Below are 9,366 nucleotides of genomic sequence, written 5' to 3'. Positions count from 1 at the left end.
GATTTTTTTTTAAAATTTTATTTCATTACAGACGAAAAAGTTAAAATTAAAGGAATGAAAATTTTTGTATTATCTTTAAGAATATTATTTTATTCGTATCATTCCTGAAAAATGAAATTTTTAGTGTCTTACGTTTTTTAAAATTCGATTTCTCCGGTACTATTCGACCAATGTCGTTAAAATTTTGTATTTTCCCGTAAAAAAATTATATTTTTAAAGTGATGTAAAAATTTGTATACCTACCTTGCAATTCAATTTCTTTTCGACTAATATAAAATAAAATAGTAAGAAAAAGAAAAATTAAATAATTATTAAAGATTATTTTTTGTGTGGATAAATGAATTTTATAAATGTGTGTAAAAATCTTCCAGTTTGCTTAAAAAGTTTTCGAAATATGTTGATATGCGTAAAAAGTAAAATTAACATTGAGAGGTCTAAACTTTGGACATCTTTTTTAACCAAACTCTTGGGACCATATTTCCTAGATTGCGGTTACTCCCCATATTTTGAGGATCAGAAATTTAAATCCGGTCCAAACAAAAGTATATTTATTCAGAAAAAATACGTGTTTTGATCGAATTTCGTAAATTAAAATATCGTTCGCACTAACTAATTGGCGTTTTTGAGGCGATGCTTTTGAACCAATAGGATTGAGTTCAAATACGTGAAGATTCGATCATTAGATCAGATGTTATTCAAGCTTTTGTGTTTATCTTTTTACGCACTGTTCACCGGGGTAAATCACTCTTTCAGGTGAAGTATAATAGAGCTTGCACATCACGATAAATTTTGTCATTATAATAAAACCATGTGACTGTGGGACGAATCGAGAGAGTATTTCCGATTTCCGTTTCTTCTTTTTATTTCAATGGAAGACAAATGAAGCTGGAAATTTAAATTGAAAGTGTTAAAATAGGATGGTTTATTATGTTACATTTAATTGAGCAGAACAATTTGTTAAAATTTTTGTTAAAATGTAAACAATTATTCATGAATTATTAATTTAAAGATAAGAGTTCTAAAGTAATTTTTAACTTGCTTTACTGTTTCGCTAATCTTAACGTTCCAGAAGCTTCATATTTTCCTCCATTCCCTATATAAGTACAAAACATGAATCTCTCAGAAATGAGAATTCATCTCAACTGCCACACAACTGTATCTTCGCCAAAGTCGCCGAATGAGAGGGAACATTCGACTGTAGGAACTCGGATGTTTAGGACAAAAAGAGATGGGGAAATATAGGATAGGGCTTGCTATCTTTGTATTACAGCTCTATGAAATGTCTAGGGATCTGTCAAATTTGCAAAACACAAAAGCATCGCAATGTTATCTCAAAAAAAAAAAGAAATAAAAATTCAACCAACTTTCAAAATGAAAAAAAAAAGTATCTTAATGTTGGATCACATTAAATACGTAAGCTCGAATTCTGATATTATTGGACTTTGAATATTTATAAACAATTTATTGTGAGAAAAGAATATATAAAAACGTAACAAAGTATAGTTCGTTCACCAGCAGTTGGCACTTGACTCCACCTCCTCGGACGAAGAATTCATTTTAGAGTGGGAGTGAGAGGAGAAACGTATCCGCGCTTGAAATTAAGACAACCCTTAATGCGCGCTAAACGCAAACAGCGAATTCTCGTTCAGTCAGTACTTCGATTTATCATCTGCAATTATACATTTCGTTACTCTAGCTCAATGTTTCCCAAAGTTATGACTTTTGTGTACCCTTTCTACATTTTTCGTAACGCTGTGTACCACTAATAAAAATGAATGTATTTCTTACTACAAAAAGAATTGCACAGAAGTTAAAAATCACAACTGGCTGTTGACACCACAAATTATTAACTGTTAACTCTGCAAATATAGCCAATAGAAAAATACGTAATCGTAAATTTTCATGGCTAACTTTGTTTTTAAATAAAAGTTTTTGAAATTTTCGTTTGTTGCAAGATATTTCGCATAAGAACGCGTACCCCCGCTGAACTGTTACCGTACTCCTGGGGGTACGCGTACCACACTTTGGGAAACACTGCTCTAGCTAATTAAATGTATTGCAACAAAATGACTCAAAAAGGACAAACTATTCACTCAAAAGAGAAAAGCGTCATAAAATTTATAAAATATTTAATGTTAAAAAAATTTACATAAAGATTGCGAAATAAATATTTTGTCATACAATCGCCAAATAGCGACCTTGTTCAGGATTGTTCACATCCGTCTCCCAAAAATAGCGAAATAGTATTGTCGGATACCACGTGATGAAGGCGGAACCAAGTGCCAACTCCTGGTGAACGAACAATATTTACTCGTATTTGTCCAAAATAATGAAAAGATTCAAAACTTTAAAAAAGGTAGAGTTTTAACCTCCATCCATGCTTGCGATATAGCCAATAAATGGCAAAAAATCCTTCGCCAAACCATCACATGTGCGTTCGGTTGTTTCTACGTTCTGTTTTATCTACAAATTGTTACAAATTAATAAACTATGGCATATTGGGCATCTTATCTCAATGTTTTTATAAGCGTAAACAAGCTGTAATCCTTTTTTTTGTGTATAATAGAAATATGGATAAGTTATCTGTTTTGATTCTGTAAAAAGTTATCAAAATAAAACAAATGGATCAGAAAAAATTTGTTTTTCAGCCAAATTGCTTATTGCATCAATAAACAGTAATATAAACGTAAAAATATTTGCTTTTTGAACACAATAACAACGTGTTAATAAGCGCAAGCAAGCTGTGACCCTTATTTTTTTTTATAAACTAGCTGTACCCTGCGTGCGTTGCAACGCTTTCAATTTGAATTTGAATTTTGTATTTAAGTGTGTAAATGACATTTGCGATTATGATTTGAAATGCAAATTTTATTTAATGGTGAAAAAAAGCAGTTAATTCTCTAGGATATCATTAGTGCATTTTCAAACAGACATGTATGGTGATGCACACGGAGCATGAAACATATTTTGGACAATGATCTGAAATAAGACTGGATCTATGGTGACATCAAGAATTTCTGCTGATATCTGATCAGTTTTAGAAGGTGGTTTTTTTTCAATAAGCCAAATTAGAATGCGTGCCTGAGGCAATCCTCGTTTTTGCCATTCAATAGAGTACACCCAACACCGTGTCTCTCTAAAAACATGACGCTTCACAATGAAATCAAGTAAAGATTATCATTTTTGTTTGAACACACGTGCTGTAATATCATGACGATCCGATGATGATTGTCCTGGTAACAAAATATCTCTAATTTCAACCCAAGCAGAATTGCACGTAAATGTAATAAATAAATCTAGGAGCCCATATGCGAGAACATATGTCATTGCATCCTGTGAGTATTCATACATGTGCCTTGGAGTCCAAGGCACATGTATGAATACTCAGACATGTATGAATACTACATTTGCAGGGAGTCCAAGTTTTTCTCCCTGCAAATGTAGTCGGCAATATAATCATTTTCCCCACATCATTAGGATTAACGTTACCATCATTAATTATTGCATCCCGTAAATGAATGCATTCTTCAGAACGTAATTTGGTTTGATTTAATTTAATATACAGTAGGCGTTCAGTTTCAATTTTCGCATACATATCGACAATGTATTGATGAACTAATTGTCGACATTTTAAAGTATGATTATCAGCGTTTTGGCAATCATTAATCTATATGCATAAAAACTTATTGCACTTGCTTTCTTATTGGTTTTCTCGCCTGTTTGCGGACTTCTTAATTTTATGTTAAAATAATATCCCTCCTCTCCTCACCAAAATAAAATAGGATATTGCAATGCATCATATGATCGATACGTTTCTGAGAACTCTTTGAACGTCACGATTTCTGCGATGAAGAACTGTATCGCGGGAGGTAAATTCTTCGCCAACTATAACAATAGCCACTTCATCCAATGTTGGCGCATTGTATTTTTCTTTGTGGTGGCCTACAGGTGTTTTTTCAGCTCTAATAACAACTTTGTAAATATCGGATGACATTTAGTCTAGGGCAATTGTGAACAGCCTAATTAACTGATTATGTTGATCGAAAAATTTTTGTAATACGGTAACAATTTTTCGTTTAGTGCCATTGTTTACCTGACAACGTTGATTGACTTGATCATTTGTGTTATCCATGAAATAAATTTGTAGAAATTTATGATCTGCGTTAGGCATTGAAAGAAGTGATCCTTGCACGATGATAAATTTGGCCTTGCACTTTGAATGTTGGGATGTAATTCTCGTTCAGGATACGTGTAGCACCGAATAAAGTCATTTAGAAACACGAATTGTACCGGCGTATATGCGCCAAAAAATGTTTCGATTGGTTTGTTTGACCTGATACGAAGGTTGATAATGTCTCGGCAGGCGACGTAAAATCTTGTAGTTTCTGTATGCTTCTAGAACAGCAAATTTCAGCTGTTTCATTTTTAAATTTGAGAGCATTACAAAACATACATAATTGATATATTTCTCCGATGATGACACTTGGGGGAAGACTATAGTTTGTTGTCGGATCATAGTGAAATGCACTGAAATTCAAATCAGAGTATTGGCAGCGTCTGAATAGCGAAATGCGTTCTCGGTCGGTTTTCATTCTTGCTTCCCGTTGCTCTGATGTTTCCGACGAACGGGCTTGTGTAGTTCGTAGTTGATTTGTTGACAGTCTTCTTTCCTGTTGCTCAGACGTTTCTAAGGAACGGGCAAAAGCATTCTGTTCTCGATTAGTTTCAAGTCTTTTTCCCGTTGCTCCGATGTTTCTGAAACACGGGTAGTTCTCTTTTTGCGCGCTTGAGATGTCGACCGACTAAGAGCGATTTGCTTAGGCGGCATATTTTTGCAAATATTCTTTCTGACAACGAAAAAGAAATGTAAAAGTTGGCAGTGGTCGCAAATTTGCTAAATCGAAATATCACATACATATTTTAAATAATAAAAAGAGCAATAAAAATGAGATGAATAAGAAATATGAAAATTATAAGATTTAAAACAAAAATCAATTTTATAAATGAAAGAAATAAAATGGATGAATTCGAAAACTTTGCATAAATAAACAAACAAACTAATAGTTTTCAAATGACAACTGTCACAGCACTGAAATCTTCGAAAAGTATATTTAATTTTGCTAACCTAAAATTACGTACTAAATATAAATATTTCTGAAAACGTGCAATTTGAATGAAATTTGCTTTTGTCTTTATATTTATTAAACAGTTTTCACAGTACTGAATCCGTGATACGACCAACAATTAAGAAATCTATTCTCGTTGATTTTACTTGCTTGTGCTCACCTGACATAAAGAAAAGCGCGAATTAAAAATTAAAGTATATGCAATTTACTTTAATTTACTTTTCTAAATGAATAGAGTTATAAGATAGAAAATATCACTGTTGTTATCTTCAAGATATTTGAAAATTGAATCGTTTATAGCAAAATTTAAAACAATGGCTAGCTTTTAACCAATCAGAAAATTCCATTTCGACTTTCACTGATATCGCTGGAACGATTTATCGCACGGGATAAAAAGTATCCTATGTCCTTCTTCTGGCTCTAAACTACCTCCCTGCCAATTTTCAGCTAAATCGGTTCAGTCGTTCTTGAGTTATAAGTGAAGTAACTAACACGACTTTCTTTTATATATATAGATAACAGAAAAATAAATCTATACATAATAATAAAAGCGGCTGTGTGTGTGTGTGTGTGTGTGTGTGTGTCTGTAATCACAATATATCGCCCCAGAAGCCTCGCCCAGGCACGAAACTCGGCACATAATTGTGTTTTGACATAATGAAGAAGTATTTTTTTTCTTTTTCAAAAATTTGGATTAGTTTTTTAGTTATAAGTCATTTTGTAAGAAAATCTATGCTTTTTCGTTGCTTTCAAAAAATTGGCTGTTGCCAGCCAATTTTTTGAAAGTTAACTTAGAAATAACAAACCAAACGATGTTAAACAACAAACCAAACGATGTTAACAAAATGACGTAGAAAGCGCAACTAGATCGAAATTATACAAGCGCAACTAGATCAAAATTATAATACCTGAGCGCTTGACGTAACAATCGTCTTCAAAGAGCCATATTCAAAAAACTAGAACCCCTAAATTAGACAGGCCGACTCATCATCTATTTTTGCTTCAAAGAGCTAATGTATGCTAATGCGAACCTTACAATTGAAATATTAATTTTCGACAACTTAAACCAATAATATACGAAGGAATTAATAATTTAATTGTAAGGTTCGCATTAGTTTACATTTATCAAAGTGGAGAAAAGTTTAACTTTTGTATTAAAGATGTGGCAACATATTCGATACGTAAATAGAACGCTTCGCTTTGATATATTTGTCGCTGTTCATAATTGTTATAATAAGTTTTTCTTCTTCTTTACACGCTCTATTTTTTTTTTCTTAAGCGAAGACGATAATTTTTGTAGCGATATAGATATAGAAATTGATACAATAAAAAATTATGTAGAAATAGAAATTGATACCATAAAAAATTAATTCGTTTTCGTGTTCTTTTCATGTATTTAGCATTTTAGTTTTTTTTTTCTTAAGCATTGTAGCTATATAATATATAAAATAGGAATTTAAGACAAAATTGCAGGACAGGAACACTTTAATTGTCCACTAATTTTCAGATTTCCTGCTATGTTTTAAAAAACTTTATTTGTGAAAATCTTTAGCGTGGCGGACAGCTGGCCGCCTCAGGCGGCTAGTAGGTAATAAATAGGATGACCATACACCATACTAGAGGCAGCACACACTGTACAAGCCTCATTTTTTTGTCATCTTTTATCCTTAAGTTCAGACTACATTGGATTTATTGGCAATAGTTCTTGCCAGTGAATGGCACTTTCATTTCTGTTTTGAATACTTTATTATTCTGGAATAAGCTATATCCATACCAAATTTCATTTACTTATATGCAGTATTTTTTGAGATATTTGGGAAAATGTCTTCCATATCTTAATTTGGTCCACCAGTGTAGTTTACACGAATGAAAATATGTGAAGAAGTAGTTAAATGTTTCCTATGGTGATAATTGTGATAACAGATGTGATGCATTAAATTTGCAATAGGTTATTAAACAATTCAGATTTAAATTATTAAACTTGCTATAGGTTATTAAACAATTCAATTCAAATTCATAATCTTCATTTTTCATATCATTATAAATACTTGCGTGGATAATTTTTATAAAATCAAAAATCTCTTTTTTTTTCTTTTAAGCTAATGATCTAAAAATTTTTAAATAATCGAAGTTGGAGAGAAGCTAATATTTTTGACTGACGCTTGCGAAAGTTTCTGTGACTCCACAACCCTATGTACATTTAAGATAATGAACTTTAAAATTCTTAACAACAGAATTATACTGTTCAAACGTAAAAAAATATATATGTTTATTATATATTATAAAGAATGCATGTACAGGGTATATTGGCAAAATTTACAAGGTGGTAGAAACCATCGTTACAAACAATTTTCGCTGTACAGTACGGCTAGATGGCGCTGTAATGAAAAGCATAAAGAACTTGTTTTCTTACACATCGTATTTTCTACCATTTATTTCAGAAAGCATGGCAACGTAGGAAAAGTTGGATGTGCACTTTATGCGTGGTCTTGTAAATGCTCTGAAAGCCGAAACACTGCACAGGTGATGATATGTTAGAAGTCATGGGAGGGTTACTAAAGGATTCACCGTTGGGCCACTTTCATTATTTTGGAGTTAATGACAGCAGTAGCTTTCTGTTAACTATTTAGTACACTAAAGTTTAAAAATCACCATCATGGCTTTGAGTTAATTCTCGTTAAAATGCACTTCATCTACGAGAAATTATAAATTTTGTACTTTTCTACTAATTTTTCAATGAAAATAAATTCTGGATATCAATCAGACAGTAAGAGTTTTCATTGCTACTGATAGCATTTATAACTGTGTTTAATCAGCGCTATTTAGCCACGTTAATAGTCCTTGTGTACTTAGTAATAATAAAAAAAATTACGAACGTAGTATATATCGATTACTTCAATGAGGCAGTCATGTTGGCTATGAACGGGATGGTAGAAACATTATCCAGACTAACATTTTGCTATCGACTGACATTTTTCTATTTATTAGTAGCTAGCTCCAATAGTAAAATTTAACATAAAAACAAAAAGCTCTAGAGCTAACTTTCATTTCATCACACGCTGGTTCCAAAATTTTTTTTATCGCTCAAAAAAAGTTTATATTATTATCAGACTCGTGATTATAAAAACTGATAGACACATCAATAAGCAATACGTTGTAATACTAATATTATCAAAATAGTATTATCAATAATATATTGAATATGTACAAATCTCTCAAAACTGGATTATTTGCATTAGAACATTTCTTAATATACTTTAGAAAGATCTGTAATAAACATATTTAAATATTTCCAAGCCAGGCAGAGAACTTTAGTATTGTATACCTGAAAGAAATAAAAAGCACGTGAAATTTCTGGGAATTATGAGTACTATAATATATAGAAAAGTTTTTTTAACTACGGTTATAAAAAACCCGGGGTTTTGAAACATCAATAAAAGCAAAATGCCAAGCCATGGAAGTGAATAGTTTAATGAGTTCTTCTTAGGGAATGAGACTAATTATACTTTCCAAGATTTTAAATTAATCAGAACAAAAGATTACACTGTTAACCAGGGACCGTAGAGCCCGGTAGGGACAGAGAGGGCTTTAGACTCCCTTGCATTTCTTAAATGAAAGGACGCAACCACTTCTAAAATTACAATTCTTCACTCAATATTTGTGCTATTAAATTTACAATTAAAAAAAAATTTATTTCTGTCTGCATTCTAAAAAAATGTCTATTTAAACGAGCCTTATTATTTCCTTGGTTACTCATCCCCTTGTAGATGATATATATGTCCCTGTTGCTCCGATGGGAAAATTATTAGTTTCAAATGTCACAGACAACAGATTTAAAAAAAGCAAACTCGACAACAACAATGAAACAGAATGAGAAAAGTATCGTTAAATGAGAGAAAAATAACTTTAAGTGAACCATTTATTTCCTTAATTTTTTAAAAAACAATATACAGTCAAACCCCGCTATAGTGAACACGGCTTATAGTGAACTCCTGGATATAGTGAACGAAATGTTCGGTCCCGTGCCTTGCTATACACGTATAATGTTATTTTTTGTGTATATAGTGAACCAAAAAAGTGAGGAAGTTGGATATAATGAACTTTTCTCTGACTTTGACTGATTTTTTCCCTTTTTTTTTTCTTTGTAATAATTTTGAAATTTCTACTTCAAAATAAATACATATGCCGATTTTCAGAACCATCTATAGAGGGGAATGTTGCGTTAAGCATTTTTTCTTGT

The 9,366-nt window shown here is 31.9% G+C and overlaps 1 protein-coding gene across 1 annotated transcript in view; it reads right to left on the bottom strand.

Moving 5' to 3' along the window:
* Positions 1-7,378: 7,378 nt before the first annotated feature.
* LOC107441145 (lipopolysaccharide-induced tumor necrosis factor-alpha factor homolog) overlaps positions 7,379-9,366 on the bottom strand; it is a 32,641-nt gene continuing 30,653 nt past the window's right edge. Inside the window, exon 6 of the mRNA XM_087159147.1 lies at positions 7,379-8,451. The gene's annotated coding sequence lies outside the window, so the exon portion shown is untranslated. The remainder of the gene's footprint in view (positions 8,452-9,366) is intronic.

This window comes from Parasteatoda tepidariorum, chromosome 1, assembly GCF_982258835.1.
Source record: "Parasteatoda tepidariorum strain Cologne lab strain chromosome 1, Ptep-v5.0, whole genome shotgun sequence".
Taxonomy (NCBI): Eukaryota; Metazoa; Arthropoda; class Arachnida; order Araneae; family Theridiidae; genus Parasteatoda; species Parasteatoda tepidariorum.
Note: the sequence above shows the minus strand (reverse complement) of the source record. Positions and strands in the feature narration are given on the sequence as shown.